Consider the following 18,106-nt stretch of genomic DNA (forward strand, 5'->3'; position numbering starts at 1 on the left):
ACCTCTAGAATACCGGTCTGTTGCAATAGGGAGCTTAAGAGGGTTCAACACTGGTCGACCTCTCCCGAAATGTCGTATACACTCGAGTCACGACCCGGGGGTTTAAAAGAAGGTGCCCTTCACCCGGTGTAGTCCGAGTGGCGCTGGCTAGCACCCCAAGTACAGGAAACAAAAAATACCTTAACATAAATACTCGAGAAACTGGTGGGGAAACAGCCCCGCCGGTAGCGTAGTGGTTATCGCACCAGACCGGTATTTTGGATGTCATGGGTTCGGATCCCAGCCGGCGGGCATTTTTTCAGCAATTTCTTTCTGACTCAAAAAATTCATTTGTTTCTATGACCCACCACAACCCCCCTTTGCTTTCCAAGGTTTTCTTGACTGGCAACCCTTATTTTCTGTCTGATTTCACCGAGCCGCTCATTTCCCATTTTCTGATTCGCTATATATATATATATATACATATATACATACACACACACATATATATTTAAAAAAATATATATATATATATATATATATATATATATATATATATATATATATATATATATATATATATATATATATATATATATATATATATATATATACAGAAAGATAGGGCTGCAGTCTACAACGCCAAAGGAGGCATAGGGGTGTGGTTAGGCTCTTTTCTTTTTCACTACGGTTAATGAAGTAAACATTTTTTTAATATACAGAAGAAAGAAAGAAAGAAAAACACGCGCCCAGAGTGGGGACCGAACCCACGCCTTTCGATTACATGTCGAATGCCTTACCAATTCGGCTATCTGGGCGACTGTGTTCTCCTTCACTTTCTGGGCTATTTATATTTACTAGAAGTGTATATGACGCTTGAGGGTGGTAGCCAGCGCCACTCTGACTACACGGGGAGAAGGGGACCTTCTTCTGCTATATATATATATATATATATATATATATATATATATATATATATATATTGTGAGCACAGTCTGTCTTATCGGCTTATCGGATATCGTGTCCTGCAGTGGTCAATCTCACCACATTCTGCACCATCCAGGAACACTCCCATTACCATCATCATCTCGCCGACGGGCGCGTTCGTTTTCGGCTCCATCTTGGCTGGTCTCTCACCAAAGCCGGTTGCACCATTGCCTTGCAATAAACGCTTCACCAGGACCCCTGGTCGACGTCTCTCAAGTGGTGGAGGTTGCCAACATTGATCTCTCGTACCTCGACCCCTTCCGGCACTTTCCTGGAGCTCCGTTCGGGTCGGCGACTTGCCACAATGACTACGGCTAATGCGACGACGGCTAGCACTCCAACCTCTTGCTGGACTGTCACATGCCGGCAGCGTGATCCCCCGTTTTTCACTGAACTCCCCGGAGACGACGTAGAAGACTGGCTTGACAGCTTTAACCGTGTGAGCGCCTTCAATCGATGGGACGACTCCTTCAAGCTCCAGAACGTGTCGTGGTCTCTGACCCAGGTGGCAGAAACTTGGTTTTACAACAACAAAGGAGATTTGACGGACTGGGATCGCTTTACATCTGAACTGCGTCGTATTTTCGGGACTGCCTCCAGACGTTCAGAAGCGGCCAAAAAGAAATTGCAAGACCGCATTCAACAACCAGGCGAGTCATATACGTCATACATTGAGGACGTTTTGGCCCTCTGTCGACGCGCCAACACAGACATGGCGGAGGAAGACCTTGTTCGCCACATCCTCAAAGGAATTAACGCATTTGCGTTCAAAGCGCTCGCCGTGCAAAACCCCTCCAGTGTTCGTCAGATCATCACAACCTACCAGCGCCTTGACGATATACAGTCGTTGCGCTTGCAACAGACCAAGTTGGACACTACCTCCCACCATGACTCCGACCTACGGGCGCTTATACGGTCCATCATCCGTGAGGAACTTTACGGACAGCCGTCATCTGAGTATGCGGGCGTTCACCCTCAGTCATCCGTTCCTGGGTTGCGTGGGGTAATTCGCGAAGAGCTCGCCTCTGTCACGTGCGGCCTTCCCCCAAAGCGAGATTGCCACAGCCCCGCCGCCTGCCGCCGTACCTCCGCCGCCGCCCAGTGCTCCTGCGGTTCCTCTTGCTCCATCCCTCCCGCAACCTTACCATCCACACGTGGCTCCATTGTCTACAGCTCCTCCACAGTCCCTCTACTTCTCGGCCTGGCGTCAGCCTCGTCCCTCGTGTTATTACTGTGGCATTCGAGGTCATATATCTCGCTTTTGTCGGAGACGCCAGCAGGATGAACGCCGCGCCTACCTTGATTTTTCTCGCAACGACCAACGCCAATTTTACGACCCTTAACAGCAGTCTTTCCCGCATGCTCTACGTCGCTCCTTTTCTTTACCGCCGGACTCTTTGGACCAACAGCGCAAGTCGACCTCCTTCAGACGCCGTTAGCCTTCCCCTCACCGTCGATATGCATCGCCCCTTCGCCCGGCTTCTCGACTCCATGAAAACAATCCGGAAAACTAGAAGGAGCAGTTTTTGGAGGGGAAACTGCGTCACTTGGAAAAATTACAAATCCTCCTGCTCAACCATCGAACACGTTGACTGTATTTGTTGAAGGCATTCGAGTAGACGCCCTTGTAGATACTGGTGCCAGCATTTCGATTATCAACGCAGATTTGTGTTCTCGTCTCCGAAAAGTGCGCACTCCTTATGTCGGTCCACTCCTACGTGGTGCTAACGAAGTCATGATTAAGCCTTCTGGACATTGCACGGCACGTGTTCTCATCAGTGGAGTTCTTCATCATATTCAGTTCGCAGTGTTGTCGCCTTGTGCTCATCAAATCATTTTGGTGTGGGACTTTCTCTCGTCATCGTCTGCAGTGATTTCCTGCCGTCAACCGTTTATTCACCTTTCCGACACCGACCTTGCTACTTTATCAGACGTCCCAGCCCCGCGGTTGGTCGCAACCGCCGATTGTGTTCTCTCTCCCGGACAAGAAACTGTCTTTTCTGTTACTTGTGCCGGTAATCCCGACGGAGATGTGATTGCTGTACCCGCTGGTACCTTCGCTTGCAAAGGCGTCATAATACCTCCATGTGTAATTCGCTTTTCAGGTGGATCAGCTCTCATTGCCGCCAGGAACACTAGTTCTCAGTCAATTCTGCTTCCTCCAGGCGCTACGGTTGCGTCTGTTTCCCAAGACGAAGTTGGTCCTTTTCCCCTTTGCTCTGTTGCGCCTGTTCAGCGCACCTGTGTTCCAGAACTCACGTCCTCGTGCCTCACGTCCACTATCAGCCCTGAACTCTCTGTGGAAAAGAAGGAACAACTCTTGGGCCTGCTTAATAAGCACAAGACTTTATTCGACTCGCATTCCACTCAGCTTGGACGCACATCAGCGGCATCCCACCGCATAGACACTGATGGTTTGTGCATTATCCGCCGCCGCCCATATCGGGTTTCATCGTCGGAGCGCAAAATCATCCAAGAGAATGTTGACGACATGCTTCGGCGTGACATCGTTCGTCCTTCAGAAAGCTCTTGGTCATCGCCGGTTGTTTTGGTCCGCAAGAAAGACGGTTCAGTGCGCTTCTGCGTTGACTATCGGGCTCTTAACAAAATAACAAGGAAAGATGTCTACCTTATGCCCCGAATCGATGACGCCCTCGACACGTTACATGGCGCAAAGTACTTTTCGAGTCTTGACCTTCGGTCGGGATATTGGCAGATACCCATGAACGAAGCCGATAAAGAAAAAACAGCTTTTGCCACACCGGACGGACTCTACGAGTTTAACGTGATGCCGTTCGGCTTATGCAACGCTCCAGCTACCTTTGAGCGCATGATTGATAGCGTCCTTCGTGGCTTGAAATGGAAGACCTGTCTTTGTTATCTTGATGACATTGTTATTTTTTCTGCCACTTTCCTTGAACATCTTCGACGTTTGGACGAAGTGCTGATCTGTCTAGCCCAAGCCAATCTCCAGCTCAACACAAAAAAATGTCACTTCGCCAGTACTTCCATCAAAGTCTTGGGCCATGTGAGCAAGGACGGAATCCGTCCCGACCCTGATAAGATCAATGCAGTTCTTAATTTTTCCCGGCCTCTTAGTCAAAAAGAACTCCGCAGTTTTCTCGGATTGGCTTCCTACTTTCGACGATTCATTCGTAATTTTGCAACAATAGCCTCTCCACTTAACAAGCTGCTCTCATCCGGGACCTCATTTCTCTGGACTGAAGACTGTGAAACAGCTTTCAAAACCCTAAAAGAAGCACTCACCTCTGGACCTGTACAATGTCATTTTGACGAGGCCGCCCCCACGATTCTTCATACCGACGCCAGTGGGCATGGTCTTGGTGCTGTCCTCCAACGTACCGATGCTTCCTCGGAACGTGTTGTCGCCTACGCGAGCCGCACTTTGTCCCCTGCTGAAAAGAACTATACCATAACAGAAAAAGAGTGCCTTGCCGTTGTCTGGGCTGTGCAAAAATTTCGACCCTACTTGTATGGGTGGCATTTCTCGGTCGTAACAGACCATCACGCCCTTTGCTGGTTATCGTCGCTTAAAAATGTATCGGGACGTCTTGGTCGCTGGATTCTGCGTTTGCAGGAGTACGACTTCTCTGTCACTTACAAGTCCGGCAGAACCCACAAGGATGCTGACGCTCTGTCCCGTTGTCCACAGTCATCCCCACCAGATGCCTTAGCCTCTTCCGATTCCGCAACAGCATTGCCAATGGCACCGCTGCACATCACCGGACAAACTCTCCCTTCTAACCTTGTATCTTTACAACGCGACGACACGTTCTGCAGACCACTCATCGACCAACTGGAAGGTTCAGAATCACCAACCAACGGACGTTCCCGCCGACGACTAAACAAATTTTGTCTTCTGAATGGTGGAGCTCTTTACCGCCTCAACTATCACCCCACCGGCGACAGATGGGTTCCAGTAATCCCTCGCTGCCTTCGGAACCAGATCTTAGACGTTTTCCATGACGACCCCACAGCTGGACATCTTGCTTTCCACAAGACTTGCGACCGAATCAAAAGCCGGTTCTTTTGGCCGCGTCTTTCGGCCAGCGTCGCTAAACATGTTGCGTCATGCCCTTTGTGCCAGTTTCGTAAACGCCCAACCTCGGCCTCTGCAGGGATGGTACAACCTCTTCCTTGCCCTCCTGCTCCATTTGACAGTGTTGGCATCGACTTGTATGGACCTCTTCCTCTGGCGCCGACTGGTCATCGGTGGATCGTGACTGCTGTAGACCATTTGACCAGGTATGCGGAAACTGCCCCACTCCGTACGGGTTGCGCTTCCGAGGAGGCAGATTTTTTCCTCCAAGCTATCTTTTTGTGGCATGGACCTCCTCGCACTCTTTTAAGTGATCGTGGCAGAACATTTTTTTCGGCAGTCCTTGAGGAAGTCCTTCGATCGGCCGGTACTGCCCATAAAACAACTTCAAGCATCACCCTCAGACGAATGAATTGACAGAACGATTCCACCGTACCCTCTCTGATATGATTTCCTGCTACATCAACCCCGACCACAAGAATTGGGACGTTATCCTTCCCTTCGTAACCTACGCCTACAATACCGCCGTTCAAAGTACCACCGGATTTTCACCGTTTTTTCTTGTTTATGGCCGCCACCCCCCTTCTGTTCTGGACTCCTCTTTCTTTTCCTGCCCGTTGTCTACAACAGACAACGCACTGGATCATTTTGTTTCCCGGCTAGCCCATTGTCGAAACCTCGCCCGATTGAGCACTGAGTCCTGCCAGAACGACCGAAAATCCCGCTATGACGGAGCTCGACGAGATGTCTCCTTTCATACGGGAGATGAAGTGCTGCTTTCGACGCCTCTCCGTGCGCCAGGACTGTGCGAAAAGTTTATGCCCCGCTTTATTGGCCCCTACAAAGTTCTTCAGCGTACCTCTCCAGTCAACTATTTAGTAGCTCCTACTTGTGCTGTCACCGACCGCCGGTGCCGCGGCCGGTGCCGCGGCACGTGTCACGTATGAAGCCGTTCGTCTACCGCTCTCCATACCCTTGACTTTCGGCCAGGTGGCCGCCTCGCCGCCCGGGGGGGAAATAGTGTGAGCACAGTCTGTCTTATCGGCTTATCGGATATCGTGTCCTGCAGTGGTCAATCTGACCACATTCTGCACCATCCAGGAACACTCCCATTACCATCATCATCTCGCCGACGGGCGCGTTCGTTTTCGGCTCCATCTTGGCTGGTCTCTCCCCAAAGCCGGTTGCACCATTGCCTTGCAATAAACGCTTCACCAGGACCCCTGGTCGACGTCTCTCAATATATATATATATATATATACATATATATATATGTATATATCAAGGTTGCAGTCGTCATTGCCAGTGCTATTCGGCTTTTTTCGAAATATTGAAAAGGCCGAATGACGTGTGCTTGTCACGTTTCTTTGATTCATTGATAAATAAGCGAAAATATAGGTCGAGAAAAAATCCGCCGTTTTTCCGGGAGCGGGACTCGAACCCACAACTCCGCATAACCGGTGCGGTGCGTTCGCCATTACGCTATCCCCACAGCGGCTTCTCTCTCGACTTTAAAGCGGGGGTTTATATTTACAAGAGCTCTGAGGCCGGTCAACTAGCGCCGCCCCTCGACTACCGCGGGAGACGTAGAACGTCTTCTTTCCCAGCGGCCGCCGCGTAGAACGTGGTCGGAGGTCGGGGTTAGCAATTGGCACATCCGAACTGCTGGAGCCAGTGCCTCGTAATGCATGTAGCAGAACAGAGAGATACGGGACGAGGGACTCGGTAAAGATACATATCAAGGTTGCAGTCGTCATTGCCAGTGCTATTCGGCTTTTTTCGAAATATTTATTAGGGCCGAATGACGTGTGCTTGTCACGTTTCTTTGATTCATTGATGAATAACCGAAAATATAAGTCGAGAAAACATCCGCCGTTTTTCCGGGAGCGTGACTCGAACCCACAACTCCGCATAACCGGTGCGGTGCGTTCGCCATTACGCTATCCCCACAGCGGTTTCTCTCTCGACTTTAAAGCGGGGGTTTATATTTACAAGAGCTCTGAGGCCGGTCAACTAGCGCCGCCCCTCGACTACCGCGGGAGACGTAGAACGTCTTCTTTCCCAGCGGCCGCCACGTAGAACGTGGTCGGAGGTCGGGGTTAGCAATTGGCACATCCGAACTGCTGGAGCCAGCGCCTCGTAATGCATGTAGCAGAACAGAGAGATACGGGACGAGGGACTCCGTAAAGATACATATCAAGGTTGCAGTCGTCATTGCCAGCGCTATTCGGCTTTTTTCGAAATATTTAATAGGGCCGAATGACGTGTGCTTGTCACGTTTCTTTGATTCATAGATAAATAAGCGAAAATATAAGTCGAAAAATATATATATATATATATATGGGTTTGGAAATTAGGGGCTCGTTAGGAAATACAGAAAGAAATGCCGGAAGTCTACAACGCCAAAAAAGGCATAGGGGAAGGTTAGAATATTTTTTTACCGTTAGTGACGTTACATTATTATTCATTTTTGTTAATTACGGGAGAAAGAAAGAAAGAAAAACACGCGCCCAGAGTGGGGACCGAACCGAAAGGCGTGGGGACCGAAAGGCGTGGGTTCGGTCCCCACTCTGGGCGCGTGTTTTTCTTTCTTTCTTTCTCCCGTAATTAACAAAAATTAATAATAATGTAACGTCACTAACGGTAAAAAAATATTCTAACCTTCCCCTATGCCTTCTTTGGCGTTGTAGACTGCCGGCATTTCTTTCTGTATATGTATATATATCTATATATATATACATATAATATATATATATATATATATATATATATATATATATATATATATATATATATATATATATATATTTATATATAGTAGCGAGGACAACGAGCAGCTCTTGTAACGCAATCAGCTTACCCGGGTATGCACCACATCAAGAAAGAGTGCCATGCGATCGTGGCCAATCTATGCACGACGATATGCGCGCACGCTGGTAGCAGTCGAAGAATAAGTACGGCAGAAGGTGCTTGGCGCGTGTGTTCGGCCATCGTCTGTACGCTTGTACCTGCGCTCGCCATGCTTCTGCTCCTGCCAATAAACAACATTCGGTCTACTACCGGAGGGTCAACTATATCACTTACAAGTGGTGGAGGTCAGGTGTTTCGGTCCCATCCTGGAGCTACGCAACCGAACGCTGTCCACGATGAACCACGAATCCGTCCAGCATCCTTCGTCGGCGGCACCAACCATCATCTGCTCGGGCGCACTGCGCGAGCGGGATCCACCCAAGTTCAACGGCACCGACGGAAATGATGCTGAGGACTGGCTTTCCATGTTCGAACGTGTGAGTAACCACAACCGATGGGATGACAAGAAATATTTAACAATGTCCCCTTATCTCTCACCGGCCTCGCGGAAACGTGGTGGAATAATAACGAATCCCGCAACAACACGTGGTCCTCCTTCCACTGTAACTTCATGGAAGTCTTCGGGCGCCCTTCGGTGAGGAAGCTTCAAGCCGAGCAGCGCTTACGTGTGCGAGGACAGCAGGGTGGGGAGACGTTCACTAGCTGTATAGAGGATGTCATCGACCTGTGCAAACGCGTCGACCCCTGTATGGCAGAAGCAGAGAAGGTCCGACACATCCTAAAGGGAGTCGATGACGACGCCTTCCAGATGTTACTATCCAAGCACCCCCGAACTGTCGATGACGTCGTCCGCCTTTGCCAGAGTTTCGACGAGCTGCGCAAGCAGCGAGCCCTCACACGGCAGGCTTGTGTTAGGGAGCAGCCCGTATCTAGTGTGGAGGCAGTATATGAAGGGGACCCTGCGCTGTTTGCGCGAATCAAAGATTTCATTCGGGAAGAGGTGGCCCGCCAAGTCTCCCTCCTGCCCACATCTCAGACCCGCCTTCCACCCTGGCGCCTTCGCTTCAGAATGTCATCAAGGAAGAGGTCGCTGAGGCACTACCATCGGCTCAGCATAACCTGCCCGTAGCTGCGCCCCTGACTTACGCCTCGGTAGCAGGACGGCTGTCGCACCAGCCTGCTTCGTTCTCTCGCCGACCTGTTGTATGCCCACCTGACGCTTCATTTCCTGCCGCTTCCTTTCCATCAGCGGCCCGTGCTCCAGCTTCATTACCCGCACGACCACCGATAATCCCGGTGAGCAGTTCCCAGCTAACGGGTGCGTGGCGCACGCAGGACAATCGTCCGATTTGTTTTGCATGTGGCACGCCAGGGCATGTGGATCGCTACTGTCGCCGCCGCATATTGCCGCCCGTCGCCAGCTATCCCCAGGCGCCTTTTTACACCACCCCTTACTTTTCGCCGTATGCCGCTTAACCAGCGCCGTACAATTTGCCCCCTGAGCCGACTGACCGTCCAACTTCCGCTGGCCGCCGTTCAACTTCTCCACGTCGCCGTTCGGTGTCTCCCATGCGTCGCCGCCCTACTAATGCCGAAGAGAAAAACTAAAAGCCGCAGTTCCGGAGGCAAGAACTGCGTCGCCATCGAATCCTAGAAGTCCTCATTTCTCGCTTAAAAATGTTATCGACGTAATTGTGGAAGGTGTCCCTACCATTGCTCTCATCGACACTGGAGCCGCTGTTTCGGTCATCCACGCCGACGTCTGCCGTTCTATTCGAAAAGTCATGACGCCCCTTTCTGGACTCTCGTTACGCACCGCCAGTTCACAGCCCATTAAGCCGCTAGCCGCTTGCACAGTTCGTGTCGTCATCCAGAACAATTCCTACACCATTGAATTCATGGTGCTGCCAGCTTGCTCTCACGACATCATCCTCGGGTGGGACTTTCTTTCCCACAATAACGCTATCATTAATTGTTCCCGTGCTGAAGTCGAGCTTTCTTCTATTCTTTTCGACGGTTCCTGTAATGCCGCTACAAAATTACTCGTCGCTGAAGACACCGACGTCCCGCCCAGCTCCTCCGTCATCGTGCCCCTGTGGTGTACCTCTGTCCCCGACGCCACTGTTTTGTTTACGCCTTCTGTCATTTTCTTTCGCCGCAAATGCCTTCCACTTCCTTCCGCCGTTTTGGCTGTGCGTGATGGCGCCACCACTATGTTGGTGACCAATCCGTCAGCGACCCCGTGCGCTCTTCTACAGTGGGAAACACTTGGCTTCGTAGAGCTTGTAGATACTCGTCTAGTTGTTGACGTACCAGGTGATCTTTCTCATGTTGAGATCAGTGAACTGAGTGCTACTCCATGTTCGCCCGGGCTATTGCCATCCGATGCCTTTGCCCACTGCATCGACGCCAATCTGGATGCAACCCAGCGAGAACGTATTACTTCATTGCTTTCGAAGTTTCGTTCTTCCTTTGATTGCACGCAAACCTCGCTGGGCCGCACGTCTACTGTTACGCACTCAGTTGACACAGGATCAAATGCTCCCCTTGGACAGCGCCCATATCGTGTGTCTCCGACAGAGCGGCGAACTATTGAAGACCACCTCACAGATATGCTTCAACGAGGTGTTATTCGCCCCTCGAAGAGTCCGTGGGCTTCACCAGTGGTTCTGGTTAAGAAGAAAGACGGCTGGCTGTATTCGGTTTTGCGTTGATTAGCGCCGCTTGAATACCATCACAAAAAAAGACGTGTACCCTCTTCCGCGTATCGACGATGCGCTGGACTGTATGCAGGGAGCGGAATTTTTCTCGTCACTCGACTTACGCTCCGGGTACTGGCACGTTCCCATGGCCGAGGCTGATCGCGCAAAGACGGCATTTGGAACCCCAGACGGCCTTTACGAATTTAACGTTATGCCGTTTGGGCTTTCAACGCCCCCGCCACGTTCGAAAGAATGATGGACCGTCTCCTCCGTGGCCTCAAGTGGAAGACGTGCCTCTGTTACCTGGACGGCGTAGTCGTTTTCTCCCCCGATTTCGAGACACACCTGATTCGCCCAGAACAAGTCCTGACTTGCCTTGCGAACGCTGGGCTGCAGCTAAACCTAAAAAAATGCCGCTTCGCCGCACGCAAGCTTACCATCCTGGGTCATGTCGTTTCCAAAGACGGCATCAGCCCCGACGCAACAAAGCTTCGAGCCATTGCAGAGTTCCCGAAGCCGACCACACTGAAGGCGCTTCGGAGCTTCATTGGCCTCTGTCCTTATTTTCGACGGTTTGTTCGCAACTTCGCGACCATCATTTCGCCTCTTACCAAGCTCCTCGGTAACGACAGCGGCATTTCTGCTTGGTCACCATCCTGCAACGAGGCGTTTGCGACACTGCATCGTTTGTTGACATCCCCGCCTATATTACAGCATTTCGACCCGTCGGCCCCCACGGAAGTGCACACTGATGCGAGTGGGATTGGCCTCGGTGCCGTGCTCGCTAAGCGGAAATCCGACTGTGAGGAGTATGTTGTTGCGTACGCAAGTCGGGCACTGACGAAAGCAGAAACAAATTACTCCGTCACAGAGAAAGAATGTTTGGCCATAATATGGGCGCTTGGGAAGTTCCGCCCGTACTTGTATGGCCGCCCATTTGACGTGGTGACCGATCACCACGCGCTTTGTTGGCTCGCCGCCCTTAAGGATCCTTCAGGTCGTCTTGGGCGGTGGGCTCTTCGCCTGCAAGAATATGATATCCGCGTGGTTTACCGTTCCGGCCGTAAGCATTGGGATGCTGACGAACTCTCCCGGTCTCCAATCCCGGCTGACGTGTCTCACCTTGCAACAGCGGACTGTAGCTTGTCGTCGCTCAGTGTCACCAACATGACTTGCGAGCAGCGTAAGGACCCATGGATAGCTTCCATCATCGGCGTCCTGTCTGGTCCTTCAGCTACCGGCGCACCCAGAGCACTGCGGCGACAAGCCTGTCACTACCAACTGCGTGAAGAGCTCCTTTATCGGCGGAATTACAACTCGGATGGTCGGAAGTGGCTTTTCGTTATCCCATGCTATCTGCGTGCCGACATCTGCTCCGCCTTTCATCCCGACCCGAGTTGCGCGCACGCTGGCGTCCTCAAAACGTACGAGCGACTACGCCTACGTTACTATTGGAGGGGCATGTATACCTACGTGCGGAAGTACGTGCGCTCATGTCCGGAGTGTCAGCGTCGCAAATCACCGCCTATTTGCTCTACAGCCCCGTTGCAACCACTACCGTGCCCCTCGAAACCCTTTGATCGCGTTGGAATCGTTCTGTACGGGCCCCTGCCTTTAACGGCTGCCGGTAACCGGTGGATAATTGTAGCGGTCGACCACCTCACAAGGTACGCCGAAACAGCTGCCTAGCCGGCATCCACGGCTCGTGACGTCCCCAGTCTTCTTTTGCGTCACTTTGTACTTCGTCACGGAGCGCCTCGGGAACTTCTGAGTGATTGTGGCCGCGTTTTCCTATCGGGCGTTGTGAAACCTCTACTCGCTGAATGCCACATTGTTCACCGCACGAGCTCCTCGTACCACCCGCAAACCAATGGGCTCACAGAGCGCTTCAACCGCACCCTGGGAGATATGCTATCAATGTACGTGTCGTCGGATCACTCCAATTGGGACCTCGTACTTCCGTTCATAACGTATGCATACACCACGGCTACGCAGACAACGACAGGATTTTCTCCGTTTTTCGTACTTTATGGACGCGAGCCGACCTGTACACTGGACACCATTCTGCCTTACAACCCTGACCCTACAGAATTTAAACCGGTTTCGCAACTAGCGCAGCAAGCCGAAGAGTGTCACCAACTCGCCCGTTCCTTTACAACTGCAGACCAACAGCGCCAGAAGCATCGCCGTGACGATTTCACCACCCCTCCGACATTTGAACCCGGTTCACATGTCTAGCTTTCGGTGCCCTGCCCAACACCGGGTCTCTCCTCTAAACTTGTCGCCAAATATCACGGCCCTTACAGAGTAATCGCCCGCACTTCGCCCGTGAACTACATTATGGAACCAGTCACTCCCTCCTCTGATCTTCGCCGCCGGGGGCGTGAAACAGTCCACGTTCAAAGACTGAAGCCCTACTACGACCCCCTGGTGTCGTCCTCACCCTAAGTCGCCAGGATGGCTCCTTTTCACTGGGGGCAATTGTAGCAAGGATAACGAGCAGCTCTTGTAACGCCATCAGCTTATCCGTGTAAGCATCACATCAAGAAAGAGTGCCATGCGATCGTGGCCAATCTATGCACGACGATATGCGCGCACGCTCATAGCAGTGGAAGAAGTACGGAAGAAGGTGCTTGGCGCGTGTGTTCGGCCATCGTCTGTACGCTTGTACCTGCGCTCGCCTTGCTTCTGCTCCTGCCAATAAACAACGTTCGGTCTACTACCCGAGGGTCAACTATATCCCTTACAATATCTATATATATATATATTTATATATATATATATATATATATATATATATATATATATATATATATATATATATATATATATATATATATATACAGCGAGAGAGATACAAGAGAGAAATAAGAGAAACAAAGCTGCCGCCAAAGAACGTTATACTTCGCTCACCGCCCTTCTCCCTTTTCGCGTGGCCCAGCTCACGTTTCCTCGTAACGACCGAAACGAACGACGCCGTTCACCTTCAGCACACCACTGGGCTTTGTCGCCTCTACGACCAGTTTGGCGTTGTACAAGCCACTAAGCGGAAAACTTTGTCCTGCAGTTTTTGGGGGCTAAACTGCGACACATTGTGAAAATGTAAGACCCCCGACCGGCCGTGGAACACTTTGACTGTTGTCGTTGATGGAATATATGTTACAGCATTGGTAGACACGGGTACCAACACGCCTATCATTCATAAAACTTTGTGCTCTCGACTAAGAAAGGTGAGGACTTCTTACTCGGGTCCAGCTCTAGGATTGCGAGTGGAGTTATGATTCGGATTTAAGGATATTGTACCGCGGAATACTCATCAATGACAGTCTCCTCCACATCCAATTTGCGGTAGTCTTTTCGGGCGTCTATCATTTATTTCTAGGTAGGGGCGTTTTACGTTCGGCATCTGCTATCATCTCTTTTGGCGAACCCTTGAATGATATCCCAGATACAGAGCTTGCAAGTGTCAATAGGGCGTCACATCTACGTTTGGCGAAGACCTCCGACTGTACGCAATTCCATGGCCAAGAAACTGTATTTTGAGTGCCATCAGACGAAATCGTTGACGGCGACGTATCATTGCAACAACCATAAAATTCTTCGTTAAAGGACAGTAATACCACCATGCCTTGTACGTTTTTCTTGTGGATCTGCCTGTTTCGCAGCTATAAAAAGGACAGCGGAGACCCTTTTGGTACCCTAACGCGCACCTATTGCTTCTGTGCCCCACGATGATGCTGTTGAAGTTCTTTTTCTTGACTCTATTTGAACTGTGGATAATTCTTCTGATCTTAAACAACCCCGTCTCTTTTACTGGTTCTATTATCATTCCTGGCACTTACCAAAGAGAAAGCGACCACTCCATTGACCCTACTGGAAAAGAACAAAGCCTTATCCGACACTCACTATACTGTTCCAAGCCAGGCATCTGTTGCCACTCATCACATTGAAACGGTAGTTCCTGTGTCGTCTGTCGACGCCCGTGACGCGTTTTTACTAAAGAGCGTAAATTGATTCAATCAAACACGGATGACATGTTGAAAAAAAAAACTAATCTTCGGCCTTTGGCTAACTCCTGGTGATGTCCTGCGGTGCTGATACAGAAGAAACGTGGTTCCGCGAGGTTTTGTGTGGATTATAGGGCCCTAAACAAGATCACTCACCGGGATGTTAATCCGATGCCGCGAATTGACGGCGCGCTGGTCACCTAGAAGGGTGGGGGAGTTCTTTTCTTGTCTCGATCTTCGATTGGGATTTTAGCCAGATCCCCAGACATGAATGTGACAAAGAGAAAACAGCTTTCCCAACACCTAATGGACCCTACCAATTTAATGCAATGCCAATCTGGCGTTGCAATACTTTGGCTACATTCCAAAGAATGATAGACAATACCCTCCATGGCTTGAAATGGAAAACGTGTCTCTGTTACATGGACGATATTGTTATATTTTTTGCTCCTCATTTTCCGAGCATCTTCAAAGCCTGGACCATGTACTAACTTGCATCAGCAAGGCAGGTCTCCAACTCAACGCGAAAAAATGCCACTTTGCAACCAGATCCGTCAAAGTACTGAGGTACGTTGTGAGCAAGGATGGCATTCGTCGCGATCACAATAAAACCGGACCCGTAATAAATTTTTCCGTCGCCTTGTTCAGAAAGAACTTCGTAGTTTAATTAAATTGGCCATGTTCCAGCATCTTGGCCTGCAGTATGAATAATTGAATGAAATACTTCCGTCGCTTCATTCAGAAATTTTTGACCATACCTACACCCTTAAAGAAGCCGTTGCCTTCTGGCAGACGCTTTTCTAGTTCCATGAACTAGAAAAGTGTTCCATGAACTCAAACCTGCTGTTACGTCTGCATCCTTATGCAGTCACGTTGATGAGAACGCTCCCAAAATACTCCACACCGACGCCAGTGGACATGGTATCAGGGCTGGGCTCTCTTTGGAACACCTGGTTGATTACGCCAGCCAGGTGTTGACGCCAGCTGTGAAGAACTATAGGGACCGGGCAGCTGGACGGGTGGCGCCACCACTCGGCGCTCCCCTCGTCAGTGGAATGAGCCGGTGCATTGGACTACACAGCCTCCCGTTGTTTTTGTCGTGTTTGCTTTGGTGCTTTGTACGTTTTGGTGGCGTTGTGAGCAGACATGTGAGATGAAACGAAGTCTAGACAGGTGTGTTGGGTTCTTAGATGCAGTCATGACTACATAAACTTGGCGGACGCGTCTAAAGTTCGGTATCGGCTGCAATGGCATAAGCGCTTTTTGCAGCGATCTGCGCTTGGCTCCACCCGTTCTGAGTACGAATAAAAGTACTATTATTAATATTATTTTCTTCCTAAATGCACTAACGGCTACGCAAAATTATTGTATGTTTGTAGGTTTGGGGAAGGGCTGCATTGACACGAGCGCTGGCTCCGCGCGATCTAAGTAGGAATAAAACTATTAGCAATATTAGAATTCATTTCTACAACTTTAAATTATCTTCACTGGTTTCAATGACTACGGTTTCCATGCCAGCCTCACCCTGGGATACCTCCATACGCGTGCTTTAAATAGAAAGGCACCTGCATACGAGATGGATTACCGTGTAGCCGTAGAAATGTTGCGGTAGTTTACACTTTCTGTAACCATGAGCTTTGTGCCTTCGGTTTTGGTGAGCGACACTGTGACAGCATGGGAGCCTGAAAGCCGAGGTGGAAATCCCCGTTTGTGGTGGTCATTTTATCAAGAGCCAAAGTTATTCACCAACTCAAAAGCCCAAGCTACAAACCATCCCTCGTCCTCTTCCCATTTTACCACCTGCGTAGAATAAGGGCTGGCACTGATATTTAAAAAATGTGACAGTGTTAACGTCAGCCGGTGTTTTTAATGCTTACGTATTCTTTACAGAGTACCTAAAAAATCGTGTAATGCCTGGTGAAGACACCAAAAACGCGCGATTAGTTGCCTCAAATATGAGTGCATGAGCCCGAGTACTCCACCACAGACATATTCCCGACACGCTAGGAAAAGCTCAGATTTGGAGAGGGGGCATGGAAGTTCAAAATTAAACAGCAAAATCATCTAGCCCTCCGTCTAATGATGGTTGGACACAAAGCTTTCTTCGTGCGAAATCGAATGGGAAATGGTCAAAGTCAAAGACGCTACGATCAAAAGACCAAACTGCGTGCTGGTAAAATTCGATGCCTAACTAGTCAAAGTTTAAATCCAGAAGGTGACCAAGGAAACCCATACGATAGAGCTTTGCGATAAACCATCATCGTCGTCAGACGGAGGTGTGCGTGATTTTTCAAGCGTATGTGGCAGCTTGTAAACCGACCGCAGCATTCAGTTATGAAGCTGAGTACAGGTTTCGGGCACAATCCTGTCTTGCGTCCTTCAGCCACGCAGGAATCGGTTGTTGAAAAACCATTTAACAACTAGCCAGCAACCATTGCAATTCTTGTAAAGCTATGCTTCTCCACGACAAGCAATAACGTTCTACTATCATGCGGTATTAATTCTATCAACGATTCATGATGACTGTAGTACGAGCATTTCTGTGAAATTAAACACGTTTCACAAGTAGGTAATGAAGTTACGGAAGCGTCATCCGTCACAATTTCTGTTTTGAGGTAAATCTTCGAAGCCACCCCCCAACTTTGTATTTCGCTTGTGCACAACATCGACGCCGTTTCGTCATCAACTGCCAAAGGCCAGCGCCGCAGCATTCCTATATCGGTTGCACACACCGACTTTGTGGGAGCAATTATCGGCAGTATACTCCTCGATTCGCGAAACTGCATGCAGGCATAAAACAATTGCATGAAGCAACGAACTTTCACTTCCAGCTTGACTTCCAGGTTGGCGCATTGAGCGTCGCCTGCTATTAGTAAATACTGAGTATGTGCGTAAATAACACACCTGGCATACCTCGAAACGTCACATCCACGCTCAAAATTTACCGGTCTGAAAAATGCACGGGGGTTACGTACGCTTTGCAAGCCGCACCGCAGAAAAACGACATAAAGTCATGCACAGCTACGCTGCGCTGACCGCCACCGGAATCCACTGACGAGCGGTTCGCCACGGGCGGCGCTGTTCGCTGAAACGACGGTGGTGCCATACAACGGCAGCCCGGTCCCTATATGATAACCGAGCAGGAGAGCGATCTACAGTTTGGTTTATTGAAAAGTTTTGACCATAATTGTGTGGTCATCACTTCACTGTTGTAACCGATCACCATGCACTCTGCTGGCATTCCTCCCTCCAAATTTTATCCAGCCGCCTTGCCCTATAGATGCGACAGCCGCAAGAGCACGATTTTGACGTATTATACAAGTCCGGCAGAAAGCAGTCGGATGCCGACTCACTTTATTCTCTCTTCTTTGTCTTTACAGCGATCGGATAATTGCTGTCACAACAAATTGGGTCTTCTGCGGGGTTCAACTTAACCCCCTAACGGCCGCTCGCGCCGCCAACAAATTTGAACTGATGAATGGTAACTGCCTTCAACACATCAACTAGCATTCTATCGGTGACAAATGGGTCCTTGTCGTTCCATTTTACCTTCGGCAAGA

The 18,106-nt window shown here is 49.9% G+C and overlaps 1 non-coding gene across 1 annotated transcript; it reads right to left on the reverse strand.

Moving 5' to 3' along the window:
• Positions 1-725: 725 nt before the first annotated feature.
• Positions 726-797, reverse strand: Trnat-ugu (transfer RNA threonine (anticodon UGU)). The gene has a single exon. It is a non-coding gene; the product is annotated as a tRNA-Thr (tRNA).
• Between the last annotated feature and the right edge of the window lie 17,309 nt (positions 798-18,106).

This window comes from Haemaphysalis longicornis, unplaced genomic scaffold, assembly GCF_048455015.1.
Source record: "Haemaphysalis longicornis isolate Haplotype H1 unplaced genomic scaffold, Haemaphysalis longicornis Haplotype H1 scaffold_8, whole genome shotgun sequence".
Classification (NCBI taxonomy): Eukaryota; Metazoa; Arthropoda; class Arachnida; order Ixodida; family Ixodidae; genus Haemaphysalis; species Haemaphysalis longicornis.